Source organism: Callospermophilus lateralis, chromosome 1 (genome assembly GCF_048772815.1).
Source record: "Callospermophilus lateralis isolate mCalLat2 chromosome 1, mCalLat2.hap1, whole genome shotgun sequence".
In the NCBI taxonomy this organism is placed as follows: domain Eukaryota; kingdom Metazoa; phylum Chordata; class Mammalia; order Rodentia; family Sciuridae; genus Callospermophilus; species Callospermophilus lateralis.
In genome coordinates this window covers 25,258,544-25,271,213 of record NC_135305.1, presented here as the reverse complement: position 1 = coordinate 25,271,213, position 12,670 = coordinate 25,258,544, and the positions used below count along the sequence as shown (strand labels likewise).

Here is a 12,670-nt window from a genome sequence, read left to right as displayed (position 1 = left end):
CACCTGCATTCTATCACTGCAAGGACATGAATGTGGGAAAACTAAAAGAAGACCTTAGATATAAAAAAGGGAAGACCTCGCCCCTCCACAGATTCCGCCTTTTGGGTCCCCTTCTTCCTCCAGGGAGAAGTCTTTTCTGCTGTCCTTTAATAAAGCTTTACTTTCCACTCTACACTTGCCTAGGCTAGCTTCTCTGGTGTTATACTGCAGCATTTGGGGAAGCAAGGACTCATCACCGGTAAAACAGCGGTAACAGATGGCAAGTTCAAGGCCAGCTTCAGCAATTCAGGAAGACTCTGTCTCACAATTAAAAAAAAAGAAAAGAAAAAGTGCTGGGAGATAGCTCAGTGTTCAAGTTCTCCTGTATTCAATTGCTAGTACTGGAGGAAAAATAAGGTTTTATCCACTTTTAATACAGATAATAAAATCTTAAGTTTCCAGAAAAATGAAGTGGTATGTGTATGGTCAGGCAATGGCAGCAACCAAAAGGAGGCAGATTTTAAAAGGCTGCTGAATGAGGCTTCATTGAGATTCCACTCCTGGGTGGAACTCTCAGACCAACAGAGCCTAAGAAACTGCAAGGGGGCTTGACAGGACAGGAATTTTATGGGGCTTAGGGCATAAAGGGAGGGCTTGGGGCAGGAAAAGGGGTTTGAAGAGGGTCTAAAAATGGGTCCTTGTACCACTGGAGTTGGTCAGGGGAGCTGGCTAAAATCCAGGATTGGCCATGAGACCCCACTGATTGACAGGCAGTTCCATCAGCGCCTGATTGGTGTTTCTTTCGAAGGGGGGCTGCTTGGTGCTTTATTCCTAAATCACCTTCATCGACCTAACAGTACATTGTTATATATTTTGTAATGCCAGATTCGTGGGACCCCAAGACCTCCAGGAGTAGAATTCGATGCAATCCAACAAGAGGTTTTTTTTTTTTTTTTTTTTTAGCTTTTTTTTTTTTTTTTAATTGGTTATTCAAAACATTACAAAGATTGCAGAATCATGCTCGAGCCTGGACTCACAACTATTTCAGACACAGTGGTCCTGAGGAGTGAGTCCTGGCCCTTTGTTCAGTGAGATTTTATAGGTTTTGGGGGGATACTCTATAGGTTACAACATCACACAGCAAATAATTTCACATTGTGGGGAAAGTCAAACAACAACTCTTAACATTGATTAGCACATTCACTGGCAGGAACAGTTGGGTAGGAGTGATTGGTTAGTACAAGAGGGGAATTCGTTTGAACTGATTGGTTTAATCCATGAGGGGTGTACGTGCTAAACTACATGATTTCCTAATGTGTTATCAACCACCCAGATTACTGGGGCTCATCTGGCATCCCAGGTATTTTTCCTGTCTCATGCTGATTGGTAGCTGCTAGGAGTTTGCTATGGGTCCTCACCTAGCCTAAGTGAGTCAGGGACACCTGGTGCCACAGATCTCTCCTGTTATTTGCAGAGGAACAACTCAGCAGGGTGGGTATGTGCCTACTAGTGCTATGTGGGTTTTTCCAAAGACAAGGGTAACTCCCCCTTTCTGTGGACAGGCCTTGAAGTAGAAGCTATTTTCAAAAATGGAGTCACATCAGTTTCTCAATTTTAAATTATATATTATATAATTATATATAAATTATATATATACATATATATGTAAATATATATATAGTGTATTTAAAATTATATGTATAATATGTATTTAAACCTGTATTTAAAACAACCTTCTTAACTCTATTTATATCTTATTAAATGAGAACTTGTTCATCTATTTATACCTTAAACAGGGCATATTAGTTTGACTGAAAACCAGACCAATGGACTCAATAATCAAGTTTGGGGTTTTTTTGCCCTTCCTTTGGTTGACAGTTTTATAATGATTTGTTTGTTTGTTTGTTTGTTTTTTGATTGTTTGGCGTTTTTGAAGAAAAATTTATTTGCTTATTTTATTATAAAAGTCTTTGTTGTGCTGATCATTCATTATTTTGTTCTTTGTCTCCTGAATGACTTAAAGGTTCTTCAATGAGAAAAACTCTTCATGTAGACTGGGGTTGTGGTTCAGCAGTTGAGCATTCACCTAGCATGTGAGAGGTACTGGGTTCAAATTCTCTGCACCATGCAAAAAATAAATGAATAAAATGAGTTATTGTGTCTAAGTACAATATATATATATATATATATATATATATATATATATATATATGATTATTAAAAGTATATATACTTTTAATAATCTTCAATATTTTTTGCATCCATTTAATAATTTAATAAACTTCTTAATTGAATTATTATATCTCACTTTATTTTTGTAGTTTTTGTGACTCTACAAATATCTTGCTAAAAAAGTCATTACTAAAATTTCCTTTCATTAGAATAATTTTCAGCTAGACAGAAAAAGGAACGAAAGTGGAAGATATGAGATTAATAGAGAATTGATTTTATCAAATATTTTTCTGATTAAAGGTCCTACACGAAATCTACAAAATTGTGTAGCATCATTATCTTTGTATAGTGATTTAGAATCTACATGATTCCATATCAATAAGAAGCCATGTTTTTATTACTAAAAATATCTACATATATTTAAAAAGACTTAATACTCTCTACCTCTTGGAATTATAAGGCATTTAATATATCCTAGAACCTCTATACAATCTATTCCTTTTGGGATTCTAAGAGTTGCTTTATTTCTAACTAAGAACATCATTTTTATCTTGAAAGAACACTATTTTTTCCTTAATAGAGTTTCTTGTTTCTGTGAATGAATTTGGGGAATAAATTCCTGAAAGTGGAATTCCTGTATCAATATAGTATATTTAAAATTGTTAAAACACATGGCTATGTTCCATGTTGAAGGAGTCTACCAAATTTATTCAATCAACATACTGAGGAAGGTCTTTTTGCCTTCATTTAAAAATTTTTTTTCTTAGTTATACATGGACACAATATGTTTATTTTGTTTATTATTATTATTATTTTTAATGTGGTGCTGAGGATTGAACCCCCTGCTTCACATGTGCAAGGCAAGTGCTCCACCACTGAGCTACAACCCCAGTCCTTTTCCAACATTGTAACAATATGAGTTATAATGAAAATTCCTTCTTGTTTTTTATATAGCAGGAAGTAAATCCAGGGACTCATGTATGCCAGGCAAGTGCTCCACCACTGATCTACATCCCTGGACTCTGTTTTGAAAGTGTTTAACACTTTCTAATATGCCATTTAAATGTGTATTTCTTTTAACTTTCTTGTGTCTAATATTAGTGAGGCCATGCTTATCTTTCCTATTGAAGAAGCATTTAGGAATCCATATTTATCTGAGAATTTGAGAAGAGTTCCATAATTTTCATTACTTTTTAAATTGATTTTGGGTGGATGACATTGATAAAATCTAATTATCAATAATTAGTACTTTCAAAAGCATCAAACATTCTATCTCATGTACTTTATTTCCACTTTGCCTAATTCAAATCCATTTTTTCCTACTATTCATCTCAATCTGTTTTCTTGCTTAATGTTTAATTATGATTTCAAATCTTTCACTTCATAACACTTATCACCATAACAGTCAAAAACTCTGGATACCCAGTGTAATCTGAACTCTCCTTTCCAGCTTCCAGGTTCTCCTTTCCTGCCCCCAAGCAACATGACTTTTCTGCTCCAAGAGAAACACTCATGTAGTTTAAGGCAAGAACATATCGGCAGTCAGAATTGGGTGAAACCTGGTGGGGGGAGAACATCACTGAATCTAGCTCTAGATTGCTAAAAGAAAAGGTAGCAGAAGAAAAAATTCAGGAAGAAGAAACTACCTAGAGGTCCAGGAAAAAGCAAGTGTCTGGAGCTGCATTGGCAAAAGAAGTCACAGTAGTCATCCTGGAGTTTGGGATCTGTCAAAGTTGTGTGCAGATCTGAAACGAAAGAAAAATGAAAGAGATTGGGGGACGGGGAGAGAAATGAAAGAGAGAGGAAGGAAAGGGAAGGAGAGGCCAGTAAGGAAGGAAGAAAGCCCTTTGAACTGAAACAAAATGCCAAACAAAGACTACATGCAAAGACCTTAGGGTGAAATTTCAAAGCAAGAGACAAATACCAAGAACAATATAAATGTAAATGTCAATCCAAGGGATCAACCTTTTATACTTGAACTTAAAAACCTAGGGAACTATCATCTCATGTGTTGATTCAAAACCAAACTGCTTCATTCTCTTACACACTAAGGGGTGCAAGGTTTCTCATGCAATTTGAAGTCACCCTTACTTTCCTTCTTAGTCAAATAGATGCTACAAATTTTTACTTATTAAACCCACTTTCTTCCCAGAATTATATACTAGAAAACCTTAGCACATTCTAGCATACCAGAATTATTTGCAATATTTTCATTACAATTACTTTATGTACTATTTTTTTCAGTTATTTCACTGCAGCAAAAATTTAGCTACATTTTGATATTTTGTATAATATCCCTGAGAAACAGTTCTCTGGCTTTCTGAATACTAAATTAATTGTAAAGATAAATCTAACTATTAAAAAAAAATCTTGCCACGTGGGTCAAGACAGCACAGGTTTGTAATCTCAGGGACCTAGAAGGCTGACACAAGAGGATTACAACTTCAAAACAGGGCGGGAAGAGTGAAACACACCTGTAATCCCAGTGGCTGGGGAAGCTGAGAAAGGAGGATTGGGAGTTCTAAGCCAGCCTCAGCAAAGGTGAGGTGCTAAGAACTCAGTGAGACTCTGTCTCTAAATAAAATACAAAATAGGGCTGGATATGTGGCTCAGTGGTTGAGTACCCCTCAGTTCAATCCTGGTATGGAAAAATAAATAAATAAAGACAGTTCAGCAACTTCATTAGATCATGTCTCAAAACAAAAACTAAAAATCACTGGAGATACGTTTTGTAAGATTGTCAAAAACCAAAGCCCATGATTTCAATTTCAAATTTTAAAAATGCTAGGAAAAGTAGGGTCCATGAAGGCCATCTTTAGTAGAGTTCCTTGGAGGGGCCCTGGCAGCAAAATGCTCTGGGTGGAGTCTTTTGGAGGATCTATGCCAATGGGTACATACCAAGGCCCAGAGTTTGAAGGTTTAGCTTCTTGGGTCTCTTGAAAGGCCTTGCAGTGAGTGCAGTCAAGTGTGTAGTGGCAGTTGTGACCCAGACTGGGAGGCTTGCCATCTTCTCTGGCTGGATTTGATTATCTACTCTGGCTTCTTGACTCCTTGGAATCCTAAATGCCTGGTCAGACTGTGAATCTCTTTCAGGAGGTTGTAGGTGGGTTTGAATGTAAGACAGGCAGAGGTGTCAGTTAGTCAGTTGCAAGGTGACAGGGCACCCCTGAAACAGCCTTGGGGGAACCTGGTGACAGGGTAGCACAGGAAGATCATTTCCCATCTGGGTTCTCAAGGCTGCTGTGTAACTGCTTGGAGATGAGGTGTGTGTAGAACACCCAATACACCAGTGCTCTGTACCTACCTCTACCCTGGACACTAACCCAAGCTGCCAATATGCAGAGACAGAACAATGAGGGAGGGCCCCCTTAGATTCAGACTTGACCCACTTAGATCTGGATGTGTCTCTCACCACCCAGTGGTCTGAGCCTCCTCTTTTCCCCAATATCCCCAGCAGAAGTACACTATACCCAAGAATTTCACGTTTTGGCACAATTTTATTGAGGAAGCCGAAGAAAAGTGCACAAGAGCTCTGAAGCCTCCATGGTGGACTAGCAAACACAAGCTTTACTTCTAGGTGATCCCTTCCAAAACACTCCTCCAAACATGGTTGAAGGGGAAATCTCAGTGCTCCTGGGTCCCAAAGGTTACAGACTCAAGCAGCCTCAGGGAGTCTTGAGCAGAAGTTGGATAGTCCCCAATGGCCATCTGCAGGCTGTAGAGCTGGAGGAACCAGTAGCTGCATAAGTGGCTGAAGCCCCCAAACAAGAGAGGTCAACAGTGCTCTCCTAGTCTGGACAGAAGCTTCCAGAAACTCCTTGAACAATCACTTTCAGCGCCCACTTTGGAGGAGTGAAGAAGCAAGAGTCCTGCTTAGTGAAGCTAGCCAATCCCTAAAAAACAAATACCAAATGTCTTCTTTGATATAATGAGAGCAACTAAGAACAGAGCAGGGAGGAAGAGCAGGAAGAAAGGATTAACATTAAACAGAGACATGAGGTGGGAGGGAAAGGAAGAGAAAAGGGAAATTGCATGGAAATGGAGGGAGACCCTCATTGTTATACAAAATTACATATAAGAGGTTGTGAAGGGAATGGAAAATAAACAAGGAGAGAAATGAACTACAGTTTGGGATAGAGAGAGAAGATGGGAGGGGAGGGGAGGGGGGATAGTAGAGGATAGGAAAGGTAGCAGAATACAACAGTTACTAATAGGGCATTATGTAAAAATGTGGATGTGTAACCAATGTGATTCTGCAATCTGTATTTGGGATAAAAATGCGAGTGCATAACCCACTTAAATCTAATGTATGAAATATGATATGTCAAGAGCTTTGTAATGTTTTGAACAATCAATAAAAAAAATTAAAAAAAAAAAAGAAGCAAGAGTCCGATATCTTCAAGTGAAGACAGCAGCAATCAAGAAAGCGTTCTAAGTCTTCCTTTGCTGCCGCTGCCAGATGCGCAGAGCAAGGGGCGGCTTGACTGACAGCTGCCAGGCAGAGCCCAGAGAGTCCCAGCGCTGGGAGCATGCAGGGCTGGGACGAGGGTCGCCCTGGTGTCCTTGAGGAGCTCTCAGGCAGTCTGTCGCCAGCCCCTAGAGCACCTCTGCAAGCATGACTGGGCTGCTGAAGAGGCAGTTTGACCACCTGGAGGAGGACTCCTCCTCGTTCTGCTCCTCCACCTCCTCTGACTGTGTCTCCTGCCTGCTCCCCAAGCTCTTCAGTCTCAGCTGAAGAGAGCCTCTGGGGTCAGATGTCCCTACCTGACCGGGACTTCTGTTTTACCCTCGTTAAAACAAGGTTTTACCCTTGGTCCATTTTGAAGCGGGCTCCTCGGGAGCGCCCGTGCCGTGTTGCCTTCCCTGGCATCACTGTCTTCTACTTCCCTCGGTGCCAGGGCTTCACCAGTGTGCCCAGCCACGGTGGCTGAACTCTGGGCACGGCCCCTCGCCACAGCGCCTGCCGCCACTTCTCCTTGTGTGAGTTTACACAGGAACAAGCCCGGGTCCAGCGGGAGAAAGTCCGCCAGCCTTTGAAAGAGGAGGAGCTGGCGACGCAGTGGTGGAAGCTTTTGGCCTCTGGAGTACCTGAGGGGGAGGCAGCCTGCCACTTATGGTGGATGCCATCAGTGATGCCTCTGGGGAAGAGGACTTGGCAGTGGCTGTGGCGGGCGGCCGGTTGGAAGAAGTGAACTTCCTGCAACCCCACCCAGCTAGGTGACAACTGCTCTGCTGAGGGCTTCCTGTGTGCAAAGGATCCACCATGAGGAGAAGCGGGAAGTGCAGGCGCTGCGCCAATCCCGTGAGGACTGTGGCTGTCACTGCGATAGGGTCTGTGACCCTGAGACCTGCAGCTGCAGCTTGGTGGGTATCAAATGCCAGATGGACCACACAGGGTTCCCCTGTGGCTGCTGTCAGGAGGGCTGTGAGAACCCAAAGGCCGTGTGGAATTTAATGAGGCGCATGTGCAGACCCATGTCATCCACAGCGCCTGCAGCTGGAGCAGGGGGCTGAGAGCCTTGGAGAGCTGGAGGCCCCATCACAGGGCAGCCCACCCAACCCCGGGGAGCAGGGCATGGTGTTCTCTTTCCCGATGGCCAACCCCCCAGCAAGCAGTGAGCTGGGAGACAATAGCTGCAGCAGTGACATGACCAACATGTCATGACATGTCATGTCATTTCTCATGTCATTGCTCATCAGGCGCTAGTGAGGCCCCAGACCACCCCACCCATCCAGGCCTGCCTGGCCCTGGCTTCCAGCCAAGCGTGGATGATGACAGCCTGGCTCGGATCCTGAGTTTCAGTGACTCTGACCTTGGTGGGGAGGAGGAGGAAAAGGAAGCCGGTGTAGAGAACCTGGACAACCTCAGCTGCTTTTACTCAACTGACATCTTTACTGGTGACCCCGGTGGCCTGGTCAGCTGGACCCACAACTACTCTGGCTCTGGCTTTGTGCTGGGCATCCTGGATGAAAATGCCAACCTGGATGCTAGCTGCTTCCTAAATGGTGGCTTTGAAGGGTTGAGAGAAAGTAGCCTCCCTGGCACCTCAGTGCCACCCAGTGTGGACATTCGTCAGAGCAACTCAGTGGACCTCAGCCTATCCTCCTGTGACTCTTTTGAGCTACTCCAGTCTCTGCCAGATTGTAGTTTGGGGCCTCACTGTACCTCCCAGAAGGCGCCTGGCTGCCTAGACAACCTTGAGGTATCCCACGGCCCCTTGCCTGGCCTCTCTCCATTGGGGAATGGCAGCACTTGCTTCTTGGAGTCCCTCATGGGTTTGTCTGAACCATTTGCCGACGCCTTGGCCCCCTTCATCGACAGCCAGTTTGAGGACACTGCCCTGGCCTCTCTGGTAGAGCCTGTGCAGCTGTGAGGACTAGAATACCTTTTCCTTGCCCCAAGAGCCCTGTTGCTGCTTTTTTTGTGATTTTGGGTCTCCCCCTGTAACAAATTTCCTATTGGCTGGCTCAGCCACAGGTATGGGGGCCCTCCTGGCTTCCATAAAACACTATGAATTTATTTATTTATTAACTTTTGTATGCTGAAGAGAGGGGGAGGGACTTCCCCCTTTCAGTGGCCTGGCCCCCCACACCCCCACAGTGCTCTTCCACCTCTACAGCATGTGTCAGGAAGAGAAGATATGGCTCTCCTGGAGCTTCGCAGACCTCTTTTCAGTCTCTGTATGATATTCCTTAGCCCAAGAAGAGTGAAATGGGGCTAATCAGCCTCTTCAAACTTCTCATGCCATTCTGAGCCCTAGACCCATAAGGTGGCTAGATCCTCTGGACTGTGAAGACTGTAATTTATTTCCATAATTTATTTGGAGACTGAAGCAGCTTTAGCTGTGCCTCTTTGGCTGGTAGGTAGTGCTGGGGACAGGGTCCCTTTTGTCCTGCATCCTGTCCTGCCTGGGCTTTGGGGTATACCAGATGTGGATGCAAGCCCTGTGATCTCCTATTAGTTGCCTGGTTCAGGGATGGCTGTGTAAGCAGGTGCTGGGCTGGCCAGTTGTGACCAAAATCCCCTTATGCCTGCCCCACCCAGCCCCTTGCTTCCTGCCCTCCGATCAAATTTCTTCCCTCCAACAGGCAGTGGCCTCCATTCCCAGCCTATAATGTAGGAGGGGGAGATTAGATGCCCTGAAAGGGCAAGGGACTTGCCTTGGTATGAACATGACTCTGCAGGGCTTTGAGGCACTGCACTCCATCCAGCCCACCATGTACCCTGAGGCCATTTGCTAAGGGGTGGCCTCTTAGGGCTTTTATGCCCTCTGTTTGCTGATGTTGAATTTTGAATTTTACATTAACTTTTATATTATCCCTCAGTGTCAGAACTATAATTTATTCATTTCTCTGTGTGTCTGTGCCAAGAAAGCTAGGCTCTGGGCCTGCCCCCTTGCCTAGGCAGCTTTGCGAGCTTGTGCTGTGGGAACACATAGTACCTGAGCTGACAGATACCAATAAAGAGGCTCTATTTAAAAACTAGTAAGGGGGTGTGCAGCACCTAGAGTGCTGGTATCTTCCCAGCTAGTGCCCAAGTAAAACAGGGCAACATGAAAATAGAAAGTTTATTTACATGGAACTCTTTTGCTGACAGTCCTAAAACCAGCTATGGTGAATATTTCTGGAGAAGCCTAGTTAAGACTTTTCTGTGGAGAAATGTCGTGCCACACCACTAGGACTCAGTTGTAATGGGCCAGGGTTAAAGATCAGTATGTTTCTGGGGAGCCTGTCTCTAGGACTACATGGATTTGACCAAGAAAAGCTGCCAAGGCAGGCGACTGTCTGGTTGCTTTGCAGCATGGCACTGTCCTGAGGCTGAATTTGAGTTCTTCTGTGTCATGAGCATAGGGTTCCAGGAAGGCAGGCAGGAGAAACTAGGGATGTTTCTATCCAGTCTGGGCTCTAGGCAAGTGTCTGTGTGGAGGGTAGGCCCAATAGAGCAGCCCCCATGGCCTAGAGAGCAGTTCCCAGTGGAAATGTAGGTTTCCCACCAGGGTTCTTCCAGCTGAGAACATAAGGGGGACTATTGCCCCTTTTTCTAAGATCAGTGACAAAGGCAACTGGGATATTAATGTCATCTCTGCAGATTCCAGAGCCTGTTTCACCCAGGAGTGAATGGTCCATGACTTTGGCCCCTAGGTCACAAGAAGCAGTGGCAGGGCTGAGAGAGGAGGCAAATAATTGAGTGCCTGCTCAGCATTTGGTGTTTACTGATGGCCCTTTTGCAAAATCTCAAAGTAGAGTTTATTATGTTGGGTGATGATTGTACTATTGGAGGAAAACTGCTTCACAAGGTTGGGTCTGATGAACTTCAGTTAAAAAGAAGTTCTTTATTGAACTGTAAAGAACAGCATCTTTACTCTAGTGTGCTGTATATCTAGGAAGAACAAATTAAAAAAAAAAGAAAAAAGAAAAGCAATCATCTTGGATGCAATTATAATAAATCCAATTGTTCTTACTTGTTAATTAGATTAAGGTCAAAATATTTCACAAAGGTTTACTTATTATGAAACTGTAGACTCTCTGTTTCCTTTGTATATGTGATATCCCATGTTCACAGTGCTTCTGCAGGGCATGTACCTCTGCTTCTACAAAGGCTTAATTCATTATCCCAAATCAAACCATACGTAATGCTGCAACCGAGTCCTCTGTAGAGAGTACTGTTAGGAGAAGAGATGGAGATCAATTCTCCAGTCTCGACTGGAATTCTCAGCTACCTGTTTTGTTTTTCTACTGATGAATTCCTAAATTATAAGGAATTAGGGGAAGAGAGACTTGGGGGGAGATGAAAAGCTATAGAGTTTAAATATCAAATAAACAAATATGGTTCAGATTTAAATTCTTGTCTCAACCTTTAGTAGATCGAAGTGTTATTTAAATTTTCTAAGCCACAGCTGGTGGTCATTGTTCAACCTGTGAAATGAGAACAAAGTTGTTATTTTTAAAAAGTAGGTTTTAGGATTTTAAGACAGCATAGGTCAGTCAGGCACAGCTGTGGCACACAGCTGTAATCCCAGCAATGGGGAGGCTGAGGCAGAAGGAATAAAACTTAGTGGTCAGGCTGAGTAAGTGAAGGAGAACCCCTCTCAAAATAATAAAAAAGCCTGGGATGTAGCTTTGTTTTAGTGACCTGGCTTCAATTCCCAGTACTGCAGAAGAAAAAAGGAAATATAAATAAAGTAACAGTTCCTGAGACATAATACAACAAATTCTTATGTGATCGTATTGCTACCCTAGAAGCATAACCCAGAAGAAGGACAAATGTATAACCGTGGCATTTTAAAACATATTCCTAATGTAAAAGCGATTTTCACATTCTTCTACCAGAGCCACTTTATTGGTATTTTCTTTTTGAGGGTCTTCCTAGATTTCCCAGGCTTTCTATAACTTGAAATCCTCCCGCCTCAGGCTCCCGAATAGGTATAATTACAGGTGTGGCCCACTGTTTCCTGGTTATCAGAAATTGGTTATTAAAAATTATCAGAAGCATATATATATTTACATCTATAGGAACACAGTCCTCTCTGCTTAATGATCGTTTTTACCTTCAATGTCATCAATTCTGCATTATTATTCACTTAAGCATATTCAGAGTGCTTACCTCAGCCAGATGTTATGAAAAGAGCTGCAAGTATGGCATGTTCTCTCTCAAACGTGGAACTTATAAACACAAAGTTTACTTGAAGGTACAGTAGGAATTATTAGAGTCTAGGAAGGGGTGAGGAGAAGATGGAAGACGAGTTGATGGAAGTGATCAATGCACTCTGTATGAACAAAGATACAACATAAACCCCTCAATGTTTGCTATAAATATGTGTCAAGAGATGAATTTTAAAAGCACTACAAAAACACAAAGATGAATAAAACTAATCTTTTTTCTCCTGTGGGAGCTGATGCAGAATTCTACAGTCCTAGTGCTCCCCTGAAAAGGGATCACAGTGTTGTTGAGCAGGATCCTTAAAGTCACAGAAATGACTTCCCTTCTGGATAGGGTTGGAGACTTCTGTATAATCACCTATCAGGTCTTGGCAGCCCCAAGCTAGTGCAGATGAGGTCCTAGTCCCAGTAGATCCGTGCATGCAAAAGTACAGAAGGGAAGAAGAGCCTGCTGGAGGCCACCTGTGCCCCCAAGGGGTGGTCCCACAGCCTGCTCCTGCTTTCTTGGTCTCTGAAACCCATTTCTGTTTCAGATCCACTACCCTGTGCCGCCAGCCCCACAAAGGAGACCTGCAGATTCACACCTTTCTTGGTTGGGCTGGGTACAATTATAATAAATCCAATTTCTATGAGTTATTAATTAGATTGAGGTTAAAATATTTCACAAATGCTTACTTATTATGAAATGCCAGTCTCTCTGCTTCTTTTACATATGTGATATCCCATGTTCATAGCATTTATTCAGGGCATGTACCTCTGCTCCTACAAAGGCTTAATTCATTATCCCAAATCAAACCATAGGTTATCCTACAGCTCAGAATGAAAATTGACTGCCTGTGAACTCAAGGCTGGCTTCTTT

General features: G+C 43.0%; 1 pseudogene; it reads left to right on the top strand.

Annotated features, from left to right (window-relative positions):
- The first annotated feature begins 6,730 nt into the window (after positions 1-6,730).
- Positions 6,731-8,525, top strand: LOC143403045 (cysteine/serine-rich nuclear protein 1 pseudogene; annotated as a pseudogene).
- The last annotated feature ends 4,145 nt before the right edge of the window (positions 8,526-12,670 follow it).